At 44.0% G+C, this 16,300-nt stretch overlaps 1 protein-coding gene across 1 annotated transcript in view; it reads left to right on the forward strand.

Moving 5' to 3' along the window:
* The first annotated feature begins 10,352 nt into the window (after positions 1-10,352).
* LOC106808002 (PC4 and SFRS1-interacting protein-like) overlaps positions 10,353-16,300 on the forward strand; it is a 23,553-nt gene continuing 17,605 nt past the window's right edge. The window contains exons 1-2 of the mRNA XM_014810566.1: positions 10,353-10,357; positions 11,304-11,309. The gene's annotated coding sequence lies outside the window, so the exon portion shown is untranslated. The remainder of the gene's footprint in view (positions 10,358-11,303; positions 11,310-16,300) is intronic.

Consider the following 16,300-nt stretch of genomic DNA (forward strand, 5'->3'; position numbering starts at 1 on the left):
CGCCAGCACATCTGAGAATGACGTACGGGATATAGGTATTTGAATTTGCTAATTTTGACCAGAAATCATTCACTTACCAGCCTGCGATTGCAACGCCTGGCGCATCTGGCGTGTTCTCTTTCACGTATGTAATTGGCGTGTGTGTAGCGATATGTTCGAATCGGGCTTCAAAACGTTAAAAATGTGGGAAATGTATGACGCAGATGTCAATACGCTTTATCGAGCTACTATATACTGCGATAATTAAACTACAGCTAATCCGAAAATGCCTTTGCACATTTCAAACGCAACTGTTCGTTCTCATTTCCAATCTTCGCGTGGCGTTGTTGAGGCATAATTGTCTTGTTTTTCTAACAAACAAATTATACAATCGTGCTCAATACTCCTCTATGGGTTTCATCAGAAAACGCAGATTTGGTTTTCATACGGCATTTAACACAGTGCTGCTCACAGCCTGTTATTTGTACAGGTAAATTATGTCATGCAAAGGTATATGTTATTATTCAACCTATTCATTCAAGCTCAAATGAAATTACCCACGTAAATTACTAATACATTTATAAATATGCAGCCGTAGGGAAGCAGCGAAATTTTGCTGACTAGTATTTTATATGAGGTGTTCCTGTTTAATATATTATTGTGTAATTACATTGGAATCGCGTTTTAAATGCGTTCGAGCCGTATTTACCAATCACGTGTGACGTCATACTGTGCTTCAATAGAATTATACAACAAAACCGTAAAACTTCGTTATTGTTACGGCACGGAGCGCTCGGATAGTGAAACGACTACGAGTTTAGATGATCGCATGAACGTCAAAATTTTACTGTCGTAAAATAATATTTAACCAACATGTTCCTGGCTTCCCCTTTGATATTAGGTAGGTCTTGGAAATGTTGTCTTGGATTGTGTTACAGCCACTAAATGTACGACTGTCTAGCGCTACAAGGCTATCTCAATGTAGGTATCCGAATTGCCGCTTTCATCATCGTTAAATGTACCTTGCTCTCTGTTGCAGCGGCCAACGTCGGCAATGACGACATTTCCGACAACACGTGTTACCTAACCGATTATTTCATATATTCTTGCCATGGAAGGACTCACGCTCTTTGGAGCGTGGTGTTATTATATATATAATATATATATATATATATATATAAACAATATAACCTTGTTGGTAAGGGCCACCGAATTGCGTTGCACTATGCTCTCTGTATTATTATGATCTCCCAGTATTCTTTATTATGATAATACGGAGTTTTCGTTCATCGATAATCATTATTCGTACATTTTAATTAAATGTCTGATACGTCATATGCATTTCTAGATTTTCGTTACTAGGTCGACATACTGAGCATGACAACCGCTGAAATGATTTCTAAATCATGTAAACGCTGTTCATGATTTTATCCGTATTCCAACCGGCCACTTAACCCCCCCCCCCCCCCACGATGATGGGCGAGGAATGCAATTATTATATAGACAGTAATTATTGTGTTCGTGTTTTCTCTCCGCACCCCTTCCCCCCTCTCTCTCTCTCTCTCTCTCTCTCTCTCTCTCTCTCTCTCTCTTTCTCTCTGTCACTCTCTCTCTCTTTCTCTTTCCTCCTCCCCCCTCCCTCTCTCTCTCTGTCTCTATCTCTCTCTCTCTGTCACTTTCTCTTTCTGTGTACGAGTTACTCTCGTATGCTTGCTTCTGATGAACGAACCTGTATCCACCGTGCTTCTTTAATAATAAAAAATGTGTTATGAGTATACTGATGTGTGTTGCTGTTATCGTTTACCGGTTCTAATGCATAGTTCTATGCTATCAGTTTAGCACGTCGGCATCTTTTACATGATCTCATCCACGCGCATCGCTTGATGCCGTTATCTATCAATATCAATTAAGTAAGCTCAATTAATATTAATTGCAACGCTGCTTGAACTGCGGCGAGGCATGCGTGCGGTCGGCATACAAAACGCTTACTAGATGACATCGAGAGAAATTTATAGCGTTAACAACTCAATTAACAATGGTTTCGTATATGGAGTTCGATGGGTGCATTTACTTGTCAGCGGTATTGTCCGGGGCGAATGCACTAGGTATAATAGGCATGCACAGACATTAAAGCATAGACAAAAAAAAGCGTAGACAAATACTGACAGAAGCATTAACAGACCAGGCACACAGACGCTTACACTCACGAACGCACTCACGCACGCGCACGCGCACGCAGATACACAACACGAGCGCACAGACGCACGCACATATCCGAACACAGTCACGCGCGCTCTCACATACAAGCACGCATCAGCGCGCATCCACGCAAGCACGCACGCACATTAAATTCATTTTCACTGGCACTTTGACATTCAAGCCGGCTCTCATTACATACTTGATTAACGTATTCATGATCGCCTCCACAGCGCACGTACGTAATGAATCTTGCCGTCTACCTACACGACAGGCGCGCTACGACGCGAGTTAAAAAGTCAGTACGCGCTTGTAGATCGTGATTGAGTTGCGTAGACGGTTTCCCTCGCATGCTTGAATTAATGAAATTGAATTAAATGCGGAATAAGTTGGTAATCAACCGCACACAGCTGCGGATATATTCAACGCCGCATTACACCGCGGCGCTCAGTTTAGAGCTGCGCCGAGAAAACATTAAGCATACATCATCATCGTCCACTGCGTCTTGACACATTATCAAGTCATCATTTCACCCTCAATTGAGCTCGAGCCGAATTAGTTACAGGTACTTGGTCGCGGACTGCAGCCAAACAGCCAAGAGGGGGCCGCGCGCCAGCACTTTAGCTGTATCACGCTATCCTATCGGCTCTTCCATTTGGTAACGTTAACCCTTCACCGCTTTCACATTTCAGCAAATCTCGGGGATCTTGCGTGCACGTATTATGGGGGTATGTCGTTTATCGGTTATCTATAAGCAAGAGCATATAAACGGTTATGGTAAGAATGTATAATGGTTTGTGCTCTTGGTGTAACGCATTGTGCGGGGCATTTCCTTTGAAGAATCAATGGAACAGGGAAGTGATTGAAAAAAGGACGACTTTAACCGTTTCCCGCCTTGGGAGAGTTTTACTCGTCTCATCGTGGTTTTCGTAAATACAGCTTAAACAAAATAGATATTAATCATCCTAGGTCAGAGATCGAACGCGATCCGAATGAAACCTTCGATGAATATCACCGATGGCGGCTATAAACAATGTTATGCATGCGCGCGGTATATAATATCGAAAGAGGGAGTAAATCCAGCGGAGAGATTCAGCTAGCTTGGCGGATTTTCGGCGGCGAATGTTGACGGCGCACGTAATAAATCACCGCGAATTCAATTGTTCGACAATATGGCCGTCGCGATCAGCCCATTGCTGCCCGATCAGGCTGCAATACGACAATATTTAACGCCGGCAATGCTACAAACGATATAAGGAACAGTTAATTTCCGCGCCGCGTGAGCTACCCTCTCGTGTTTCGAGCGACCGCGGGCCGACGCACAAAGAAAACGAGTCGACGGGAAAAAGAACTCTCGACCGCGAACACAACCGCGCGCACTCACTGGCCGCGCGTCGCTACTCAGGGCGTCGTAATCTGGGAGTAAGCGCACACACGAGCACGATCGTCCGCGTAATAAACGCTCCTTTATCTTCGACACGACACGACGCCGCTAGCTTTGATGGCATGCGCGAGTAGTGAATTCCCGACATTTCCCGGCATCTCCCATTTATCGGCCGGTTACCCCGCGGCAGCTCAACATCGGGCAACAGGAGACGCGTTGAACGCGCACACACATTGCAGGTGCTTTAATCATTGTTTAATCTTGTTAATTAATCTCGCAGCCGTAACGGGGTAATCACAAACCAGCACGCGACGTAACTGGAGCTAAATCTCTACAACACGACCGAGCTAGGCATGAAACGTGCAAAATATAGACACGTGAGTTTGAGAAAATTGAGTAATATTCATTGCAAACTTTATAACTCTATGCTAGCATCAAAAGGCATTCGTACACTATTTAGTAGGGACGCATATACGTGTGTATCAAGAGTAGATAATAACACATGTGTTATTGTCTACTCTTGGTGTGTATGTACGTACGGGAGCAAGAACGTATATATTGTAATAAAAATGGTTTTTATCAAAAGCAAATAAATCCTAACATAACACGGGTTTACATGCTCATGTGAATGTGCCTCTGATATCAGATATCTCAATACGATAGCGCGAGATGGTACCTCCCCGCACGGGCAACGAACGATACACCTTGTTCCGAGTCACCGCAAAACAGGAAAGACAACATAAGGCTGATGACATTAGCCTGTATGGTTGTCGTTGTTGTCATTCATCGTCATCATAGTCAGCAGCAGCAGCAGCAGCAGCAGTAGCAGCAACAGCCGTAGCAGCAGAAACAGCAGAAACAGCAGAAACAGCAGCAGCAGAAGCAGAAGCAGCAGCATTATCAACATCATCAGCATGATCATCATCGTCGTCATCATTATATTAACGGAAGTAAAAGTGATTTATACTACATGGGAATGTAACGGTAATAACACACGGTAAAGTAATGCAATATCACACGGGAAGGTAACGACAATATCACACGGTAAAGTAACGACAATATCACACGGGAAGGTAACGGTAATATCACACGGTAAAGTAACGCAATATCACACGGGAAGGTAACGGTAATATCACACGGTAAAGTAACACAATATCACACGGAAAGATAACGGTAATATCACACGGTAAAGTAACGCAATATCACACGGGAAGGTAAATATATATATACACACACACACACACACACACCACACACACTACACACACACACAACACGACACAACACAACACACACACACACACACACACACACACACACACACACACACACACACACACACACACACACACACATATATATATATATATATATATAACACGGGCGGATAAAAGTATTATCATATGCGTACGGTCCTATCGCGCTTGTGCGATGATGATGCCTGTATATACATCGAGTTTATAATACATTTGAATAACACTCTCCGCACGCATGTAGTGAGTCATGCGTTCGAATTCAACTTCCAAGCGTCTCCTTCAGAATCACTGTTTAACTGATCATTTGTCACAATAATGAAATCTCTGTGACTTTGTAAAGAGGTTGTCGGCCTCTTACCGCGCGCTCGCATTCACTTGCAAATTTTCTACAGCTGTCGCAAGCCTACAAGTGGCGTACGTTATTTATCTGGGCGGACTCATCAAGCGAGGGCAAAAGTCTCCGCACCCTACTACGCGTCATCTCCCTGACACCGCGTCCACGTTGACTCCCGTGTACTCGTTTTTGCCTGCGACCCGAAAAGCAACCAGGGTATCGCTCCCCGACGTGGCCCGACTCAGTCGGCAATTTCGCGCAAAGCCACTTCAGACCACAAGCAAATCATATGTTTCGTTTTGTGTTTCAGTTATGTCAGAAAAATGATATTATGTAGCTTTCATTGTCGGCTGACAAGGCAAATAGGGCCTTGAGCACGCGCAGTGGGACAATGCGGCCGCCGGCCCCCGTGACGGCTTAATGACGGCGTCTGAATGCAACTGACCGTCTGTTCCTTACAATTGTTCGCTCTCCCGCTCAGGCTCCCTACCTATACTCACTACCACATCTGTTGCACGACTCGCCACCATAGCGCTCGCAGTGCATGTGATCGCTCACGGTGACTTTACTGCCGACAGCCTCGTGCAGTACAGGCGCGAGCTGCTTGTGTGTGTGTGTGTGAGTGTGTGTGTGTGTGTGTGTGTTTTTATTTCGTGCCATGTAGTGATCGTGCATCCGGCCGTGTATGCGCCCGCTCTCCTATATATGCTTGAATATAGCAATGAGCGCTGACCGCTCGCTATTGGGTATATTTGGCCAGACATGCACGGATATCTAGAGATTAATTCGATCAAACATCAGCAAAACGAATATCATCAGTTATATATTCGAACGTATAAGAATGAATATTGTACTTGAATAAGAGACTGGAAGAAAGAGAGAGGGAGAGAGAGAGCGATCAAGAGAGCGGGATAGAGGAATGAGATGGTTGCTACATATAAGATCGATGTATTTTATAATATATTCACAACACTTAAATTCCGATTCTGCATCATTTACGTACATTCAATCTACTTTCGCACTTTTTTGCTCCGATTGCATCGATTATCCAATCAATAGTTTACTCGATGAATACGTAAATCCTCTTCCCGGATTATTACTGCAAGACGAGGACAAATTAAAGCTGTATACGAAACCCCATTATTGGAGCCTTTGCGAGATTTTATCAAATATTAACTGTCTTCGATTTTATATCAAGCGCTGATTCGGCTGCATACCACATGAGAGAAATGTATAACCATTTTTAGAAATATTAAGTTAGACATGTGGAAAATAGCTAGGTTACACAATAAGGAAATTTAAATGACAGTCGTCTCGTTTTAGGCTGAATTTACTCTTCTTTAGAAAAGTGACACGCCGCCAATCATACGCCTGACATTACATTTAAGCTTAAAAGCATGCAACACAGTAGCAACATGCAAAATAAACCTTTTAATGCAAAAATTTATGTTTCAAACCATTCAACCATCTTGACGGATGCAAGTTATGTTACCAGTTTTACGCGCATCACGTTCACTACCGGTAAAAATATAGGGAGTGCGTTTTAAATACTACATTGATAGTATATGCAGTCTGCTATCAGTGTAAAGGAAATACGACGTTCTACGTTGCATATAGATAAAGGAATGCGCGGTTACGTTATTCATGTTACAGATTTTGCACAGTGAATCTTTTTATAGATAGAACATGTGCTTTTGTCGCATCGATTTCACAGAACAAAGCACTGTACCGACACAAAGTGCATCACGTGGCCAAATGTCGTCATGATAGGCGCAGGTTTTAATTGACAAGGATTAATAATTGAGGAGAACTCGTTAAAAGGCAGGTGTTAATGTTTCCGTTCTCGGCTCGCAATTTTGGTGTCGTCGCGCGCGCACAAGCGCACGCACGCACACACACACGCCCATACATATCCGCACAACACTCACTCACGCTCAAGAGACATACATGCACGGAAACACACACACACACGCATGTATGTATATATGCGCTCGCCTTGCTATATGAATCGCTGAGGTGTGATAATACGTATGCGCCTGCTCGTGTATCCACTCTATACACTTACCGCTGCTGCTAGGCACGCGCGCAGGCATGGCTAACAGCTCTGTAGCTTCTTCACCCGCTACTCTTATAGAGCCGAGATAGAGCGTGGCACCGACTATGCAAAAACATGCCGCCTTTGATGTACTTGGCTATAAGGAGTTCGCCCGCGCCGTTGTGAAGTTGCAGCGACATTAAAAGGTGCTAAGTAGCACAAAGCGACAACGCGTAAATAATACTGTTGGCATTCGTTTCTGCGGGAAATAATGAATTAAAAGGCTATCCGGCTTTAATCGGAAAAGTTGCATTAGCCGCCTGTGCGACGCTATGTCCACTCGGATGCCGTTACGTGCGCCGGAGACTTCAAAGGTAATGCCGTACCGCAACTGGCTTCATATACACTCTTCGCACTTTCCTATTCAAACCGAGCGAGAAAGCTATGGCATTTTTTCGGTAGAGTGCGTAATCTTAGAGCTCGACAACAAACCTACCCCCTCCCACCGCGCGCTTACCCTCCCCCGTAGCGCGGGAAAATGGATTTCAAAGAGTTGTGTCCTGAGGTCAAGCAAGCGGCTCTCCAAAGACAACGATATGTGAAGGAAAGCTCCTTTATCGCGGACTCCGCCCTCGCTGAGCCTACACTCGCGTGAGGCGAATGTATGTACTTTAGTATCATCTCTTTAGTGTTCATTATTTTTTCTATAAAAATAGATGCGAACACGGGGTTTGTCGTGAGGCGTTATTACATCGTGTATTACGATAACATGTTTCGGTGTGTGTGTGTGTGTGTGTGTGTGTGTGTGTGTGTGTGTGTGTGTGTGTGTGTGTGTGTGTGTGTGTGTGTGTGTGTGTGTGTGTGTGTGTGTGTGTGTGTGTGTGTGTGTGTGTGTGTAGGCGAATTTAATCGTGTTCGATGACTGGCAAATAATCGTCGCCGGTTTCGTGATCGTGTGTTAATTATTGTGCGACGGGTTTGTTTACCTGCATGCACGCATCATGCAGATGCTATCAGAACACCTTGCTGTAATCAATATCTATTAAGTTTATTTTACTTTTTCTGCCATTCTTTCGATTATATCAATTCTAGTTTTAATCTTTCGCACACAAACCTGAACATACGCACCCTCGGTCTATTATCTTATTGGGTAGCGACGCTTTTTCTCCGTCGGCTATAAGTAATAACGTTAGCAAGTAAGTGTTGATATAATTTTCTCCAGTCACGCACTAGTGTAGGATTAAACGACTGCTGCGTACACAAGGGCCGGCATTCAAAGCTACTCTATTAATAATAACACTAAATAATTCTTTGTTGTATGCTAATTACCCGGCGAAAGATCGAAACAGCCAGCGAACGGGAGGCTGTGGTTTCTAATCACGCGCCTGCGAAACGTGTGCAAACGGCATCTAGCCTACGTAAACGTAGCTTGTTGACAGACGTAAAATATTGCGGACGGCAGGCGCGCTCGTTCACCAGTACTCCTCCCGGCGCGCGCACAACGCGCACCACATACATACAGCGCACTCGCCCCTCGCACCAAACCACTTTATTTTAAATTTGGATTACGCGGTGAATTACTAAATATATAATAATTTTAAGAATCGGGAAAATTCGGAGATTTTTAACGGGACGTGCGTTCGTGGGCAATCGTACGTCACCGTGCTCAACGACGACTGCCATACCAGCTTACATAGTGCGCTAGCGTATACGTCACACTTTTTATCATATCATAACATTACTGTTAATCGTATCGTTTCCTTCAAAACGAGCGTTATTATTATTTTCATAAAAGTGCCCTCGGGTTCAAAGCTACTATAATAGTATTATGATATAGTATATGATTATGAGTATAGTATATATATATACATATATATATATAGTATATATAGTATAGTATTTATATATAGTATAGTATTTATATATAGTATATAGTATTATGATATAGTATATAATGATATCTCATCTACGATTTGTATAGCTTTACCTGTGTATCCCCAGGCTCTGCAACAGGAGCTCCCGTTAAGGCGCGAAGGACTACATAGGTAGCAGCTACGATTTGTCATAAAAATTTATCGCAATACCGAAATCTTTATTCAAATTTTTATCACTTACGTGAAGATAATCAAGGTAGGTGATGAGCAAGGTGGATGATGAGCTAGGTAGGTGATGAGCTAGGTAGGTGATGAACAAGATAGGTGATGAGCAAGCTAGGTGATGAGCAAGGTAGATGATGAGCAAGGTAGTTGATGAGCTAGGTAGGTGATGAGCAAGGTAGGTGATGAGCAAGGTAGGTGATGAGCAAGGTAGGTGATGAGCAAGGTAGGTGATGAGCAAGGTGGGTGATGAGCAAGGTAGATGATGAGCTAGGTAGGTGATGAGCAAGGCAGGTGATGAGCAAGGTAGGTGATGAGCAAGGTAGGTGATGAGCTAGGTAAGTGATGAGCAAGGCAGGTGATGAGCAAGGTAGGTGATGAGCAAGGTAGGTGATGAGCAAGGTAGGTGATGAGCAAGGTAGGTGATGAGCAAGGTAGGTGATGAGCAAGGTGAGTGATGAGCAAGGTAGGTGATGAGCAAGGTAGGTGATGAGCAAGGTAGGTGATGAGCAAGGCAGGTGATGAGCAAGGTAGGTGATGAGCAAGGTGGGTGATATCCTTGGTGATAGGGGGCGTAGTGGCAGGAAACGGAATGGCCGGGAGCATACCGAAGTCCGCGTTTGCGTTTTGTTGGTGGGAATAAAGCAAGAATAATTACAATTTACTCTGCATTCTGAAGACATATCGGTTAGCGGACATCATCTCCCTGTCATTCCTGGCCAAATTGATTTACTGTCGCCGCGTCGAACGTTAGAACTCTGCCGCTACCGTTATTCGCGTACGGAGAAAAAAGAGTTGGGTGTATGTTGCTGCGAGAGCTGGTCTAATACACTATTTACTGGCACTAAATGGCGAACGAGAATTTTGAATGAGTGAAAATTGCCTTTTCGTGTGTAAACATTCAGATGTGATCGCCGATCGATCGCGAAAGTACATGTCTGTTTAATATAATATAGGAATCGGCTTTTAGCCACCCTAAAAGTGGCGGGACACACATGCCGCCGTGTAGAAATTATTAATCTGAAGGAGACGTGCAGTCGTTTTTGGGTGACGTTGTACGATGAAGAATTCATGGGCGTGAAGTATAGCACGATTGCACTTAAACCTGATTGATTTCGCCACCGTTTGATAGGCTGCAATTTAGCCGTGCATATGGGCTACTCTTGATGACTTTCATCGTGAGCACTGCTTGGTTTCCACATCACACGCGAGTGTACGGACAGATGAATTAACAGATTGACGGACGGACGCATGCACGCACGCACGCATGTATATGCATATGCACACCTCCACGTGTGTATACGTACGTGCGTGCGTGTGTGCGTGCGTGCGTGCGTGCGTATGCGAATTAATTTAGTAGGTTTTAGCACATTTAGTATTATTGGCATAGCATCAAAGAATCAAGGACGCAAAATTTGTCTCGATATAACTAAAATACCATAAATTGACGGATATAAATCAACGTTTTCGTCAATCTTCTATACTCAAGATTTGGTTACGAATAAAGATTCATGCCACGTAAGATACCTGTGTAGCGAATGAAACATGCGTAAAAGTTTCGCTTACGCGCTGTTCTAATCGCGTGATATTTATACGTCTGGGAATCAAAAAACTTTGTGGCTCGTGTCCGTTACTCGCAAGAGACGTGTAATATGTAATGGGAGTTCGCTTCAACAGGGCTCCGCATCGTCAATCTTTGGCTGGCGCATTAGCTAGTCGCACATTTGTCTGCAAACAAGAGATGCCGCTCATTCAACGCCAATGATTGGCCGACCATTTTTTGACTCTATTTGGTATTAAATTCCGGAACTCATAATCGAGCGGCAATTGTCATTGTAGCGGGTGTTGTGGTGGATTGGGTGATGTCGGAGCCCACGCGTATCTGCTCGCCTTTTGTTGCGCGCATAAAAAGACATGCGAGCGCGTGTGTGAAAACATTGCTGCTATTTCCCCTCCGAAAATTGGCCGCGAGTTCTCCGCCGTGAGTAAACACAATGAGTGTGCAACGGATATAAATAATTAGAAAACTGTTTTCCCCGGAGCGCGCCGCCCGACGTTTGAAAAGATGTTGTCCGCATATCGTGCCTACAATTGTCATGCGAGCGCCTGGCGACGGTTTCCACACCTGTATCTACCTATACTCGCGCTGACAAGAATTCTCCCGTAGAGTGGAAGCATCGATAAACACACGACACATGTGCACGTTGTGTACAGTGGCTGGTAGCGAGACGGGGAGCGCTATGATAGCTAGGGTAAAACCGCGCCGATCGTGCGAGGCATTCTATAAGACGTTACCACGGATCATGAAGTGCGGCGTCAACGCACATATATAGCTACGGTATAACCCACCGATCTGCAAAATGTGATTACGATTGTGCAAATTTCAATATCCGCGCGTGCGACTTCGATAGGTAAATAATCAATTTAGTAGCGCTGTAGATAAAAAAAATTTCACTGGATAACCGTTCACGTGGTGCAAAAACATTATATGGTGTCATCAAAAACATTATATAATTCTATCGAATGGTCAACAAAAATATTTATTCACGTAATTAGCTACGAATGTTTCGGCATTTGCCTATCATTAAAGTTATTAACATTTGTGTGCCGACTTAGACGTGTGTTTTAATGTGGATCATATGCAAAACTTATGAAACAGCTCGTCGTTCCCGCTTTCCTTCCTTCTGTTCAAAATAAAAATAAAAATAAAAATAAAAATAAAAATAATACTATCATTTATATCCGGCCATAAAAGCGTGTGTACTATGCCGTTATAGTATGTCGTATGTCGTTTTAGTATCAGGGGTTAATACATTATTAACCCTTGTTAGTATGTATTTATTCATTCTTAATTTTTATACATACAGATGCATTTCTTGATATTTGCTTTGTATATTATGTAATAATTTTTGTAATGTATTCAAACCAATATAACCTGGATGTGTGCGTGTATGCGTCTGTGGGCAGGTGTGTGCATATATATATATATATATATATATATAATTGTTTGTTAGGAATTTCCTAGCGAAAATCAGCGGGCTACCATTACAGCCAGAAAAGAACGAACTGTAAACTGTTACAAATTGTATTTGAAATGTGTAATTTGTAATTCCTTTGAGACTCAGCCAAGAAGCCACGTTGGTTGGGCCGTGGTGGTGAGTAGGGGACCCGCTGATTACACATTGTGACACATTGTTGCAATTATGTTGTTAAGTCTATTATCGACCCCAGCGAGCGCGGGAATATATAATGCCACGCGTCAGCACAAAACCTGTTAGGCTGTTACTGCCCCGCCATCAGCCGTGCCGACAGCGCATTGCCTAAAACGCGTGGGCACTTTTCTGGCATATCTCCTTTTCGTAGCAAGTCAGCGCTGTATATGTATCCGACGTTGCCTCGAAACGGGCGGACGGTTGAGACATAATATTTTTTTAATATCGGCATAACGATTATTTTCTGTGCCGGTCCCCGCGGTTTCTGTACGGAGGGTAGAATCTCGCAGCGCGTGTGCAAGCAGGGCATATATACGTTTATTGTTGAAAACTACTTTTACATTTCGTTTCAAATTCAGGTCGGACTGTTGTCACAACACTTTCTCGCGGCAAAGCAAATAAAATTATTTCCCTCTGCATGTATTTGTTGGCCATTACCCTCTCGCTTGGCGTGCGGCGAAACCCGTAACAATGATGGGGTTAAAAGCCACAATATTTGGCCTGCAAGTGTTAACCAAAAATATACACCGCTTCCTTTGTTACGCACCTCTGGAACCGCTACAATGGCGTCCTTCCTACGCCTTTTGTGCATAAACTGTACCTCTAGCAACGGCTGTGCAACTGCTTGATACATGTTAGCAGTGGCGGCTTTGATCTATGTGTGTAAATCGTTATACCGATACGCACGCTACATAGCCATTACTCTCTATTTGCATTAACTTACACGATCGCATATCTGTTTGAAATTCGTCATAACACACATTCTAAAGCATATACTGTTTGATAAATCCAAGAGCCATACTGAAAAACCCTCGCGAAGTAATATAATAATACGAGTTTTATTATTTTAACGCTTACTTGCGTTCATTGAAACTTTAAGTTTGTGTGATGTTATACGGTCTCGTTATATCTTCTATTATCATCAATTTTATATTGCGGTTCCATCGGTTTGTTTTTTTGTTTTACATATTTGGCATGTATTTTATATATACGCGGATGAATGGTACAATGGAGGCGTAGTATATGTGTAAACCGGTTCATCCGCAGACTGTTTAATTTCAAATTATGGACGTACGTGTTATGCGGCGTGACGATATCCCTTTGAAGTTCAAATTATTTTGCACATGAGCCGCACTATTTGATAAATCGTTAAAATATTTCGCGCGCAGTCTCTATTATTTATTATAGATCACACTGCTCCTACTTACTTGCACATACGCTTCACTTACTTGTATCGGCTCGCACAATTCATATAGGATTCTACAGCGTGAGTAGATCCACGCAAACTCACCATAGCTGGTCCATGGTCTGAAAATACTACATTAAAATACCAAATAAGACGAGTCATCCCCCTTACTCTATATTTACAATATACATTAGAATACGGAGAATATGAAAAACGTTTTATATTATTCACACATAATTAAAACAATTATTAAATTATGTAACGGCAGGCTGGTAAATTTAATCACTCTATATAGATCGCGCTCCGCAGTGACGTCACGCGCGCGACGTTGCATAGATACATGCATGCTGTAACCTTCATAGGCTCGGTAAAGACACGCGGTAACTCCGCCCTCAAAATAATTAGTTAGTGTAGCACTAGTGGAGTTATACTATGGCGCGAGTGTGAGTATTGCGTGAGCGAGTATTACCAGAGGTAGCTCATACAAATTACGTGTTGTGGTCTTGTCTTACTCCTGATGTTGCAGCGAGCGAGGAGAGCATAAGCGATCGACTTCGCTAATATTTGACTCGAGCGCGCCGTACGTCCTTCCCCCGCTCGCCTCCTTCCCTTCTCATTACGCGTCCCCCACGCGTTCCCTCCCTCACAGCCGAAAAAGCTCTCTATTAAAAACCATACTCATTCTAACTACACGCATTCCTCTTGGTTGCGAAAACACTCGCAACGGACGGCAGCACGTGAACAAATCACCCCCCCCCCCCACCCACCCACCCACCTCCGCCAATCTCCGCTACCCCCCCCCACCACCACCTGCCCCTCGTATAAAATCTTGTAAGTCTGTATTACGGTCGTGCGTCCGCCGTATTTTCTTACAAATTCAAGGCTTATCCGCTCATAGATTCTCCGCACATCGCCAGTCTCGGGCAGGCCGCCAGGCATACCCACGACTGGGCAGCAGTGGCGTAGTTAGGGGGGTCAAAGGGGGCCATGCCCCCCCCTGTTAATCCAAAAGTTAAAAAAATAAGAAAATAAGAATGGTTCTACTAAAAAGAGAATTGTCGTAGTCAGAATGAAGGCTGAACATGTACTCAAAAGTGCCTCAAATACCATCTCCTGCGATCTACATATTCAAAATGTTCTGGGGAAGGACCCCCATACCCCACCGCCTGTTTTTCACCGTCTCCTTGGAATCCTGGATCCGCCACTGAACAGTTACATATCTTGGGAGCATAGAACAACTAACAAAAATGTCGCCTTTTCGCATGGCGCCCAAAACAAAGATTGCAGAGCTGAGAGGTGGGGGAGCGTAGGGTGTGGAGATTGAGACGAAGGAACCATTAAAATATTAAGTCATCCACTAGTTTGCGCTGTTCGCTGTTTTTGGCCCCCCTGTTAAAAAAATCCTGGCTACGCCACTGGTGTAGCGGCTAGCCTTCCGCACGCTCGTGAGGAGTAATCCGCTCAGGCACGGGTAAACATGACCGGCCCATAAGTCAGCTGTCAATCAACGAACCCAAACTCCCGGCAGCCGCCGCCGCCGCCTACGCCGCTATACTGCGTGCCGAGCGAGTTGCACGGCTTTCGTAACGCGTTTTAGACGATTACAGACGAGCAGCGGGATTAGACCGCGGGAAAGCTGCTTCGACAAAGGATAGATGAGCCCGTCTGCTTAACGCTAAACGCAAATACTCAGAACGGCGTTCTAAATCACGCCAATAACTAATCATAATATTATTTCCCGCCAGCGGCCTAATCCAGCGAGCCACCTCATACGCCATACAGATCAGACGGCTGTGATAATAAATTTATGATGATGATCCATGCATCTGTTTGAAATCAAATTAAGAAACAAAGTATGTTAAGTGGCATTTCGATGGTCTTTGCACGTAATTCCAGCTTCGAGGCACGCCTTATAATATATGCATGTGGACGGCGATTATATATGGTAATGCATTTAGTAATTGTGCATGTGCGTGACGTCACGCATGCAATGAGTACAATCCTTCTTTAGTTTTTCTTTGCTTTATCACTCTCTCCTCATGACTCTCTGCCCCATCCCATATTTTCTCGATCTTCCATTCCACTTTCCCCTTTCTCCCCCTTTGATCCCTCTCTCTCCCCCATCTCTCCTCTAGCGCTCTCTCCTTCTGGGTCTCTCTTTCTCTCTTTCTCTCTCTCTCTTCCTCTTTCTCTCTCTCTCTCTCTATCGCTGTCTCTCTTTCTCTCTCTCTCTCTCTCTCTCTCTCTCTCTCTCTTCTCTCTGTGTCTTTCTCTCTTTCTCTCTCTATCTCTCTCTCTCTCTATTTCCTCTTCTTATTCTATCTCTATCTCCTCTCTCTCGTCTCTCTCTCTCTCTCCTCTCTCTCTCATCCTCTCTTCTCTCTCTCTCTCTCTCTCTCTTCTCTCCTCTCCTCTCTCTCTCTCTCTTCTCTCTCTAGTGTGTGGTCCCACCGAGCTGTGTGTGCCTGCTGTGTGGTGTGTGTGTGTTGTGGTGGTGTGTGTGTGTGTAGTGTCTGTCTGTCTGTCTGTCTGTTGCTCTCTCCTCTTTCTCTCTTTTCTCTCACTCTATCTCTCATCTCTCTCTCTCTCTCTCTCCTCCTCTCTCTCTCTCCCTTCTCTCTC

Source organism: Priapulus caudatus, unplaced genomic scaffold (genome assembly GCF_000485595.1).
Source record: "Priapulus caudatus unplaced genomic scaffold, Priapulus_caudatus-5.0.1 Scaffold12, whole genome shotgun sequence".
NCBI classification, from domain to species: Eukaryota; Metazoa; Priapulida; class Priapulimorpha; order Priapulimorphida; family Priapulidae; genus Priapulus; species Priapulus caudatus.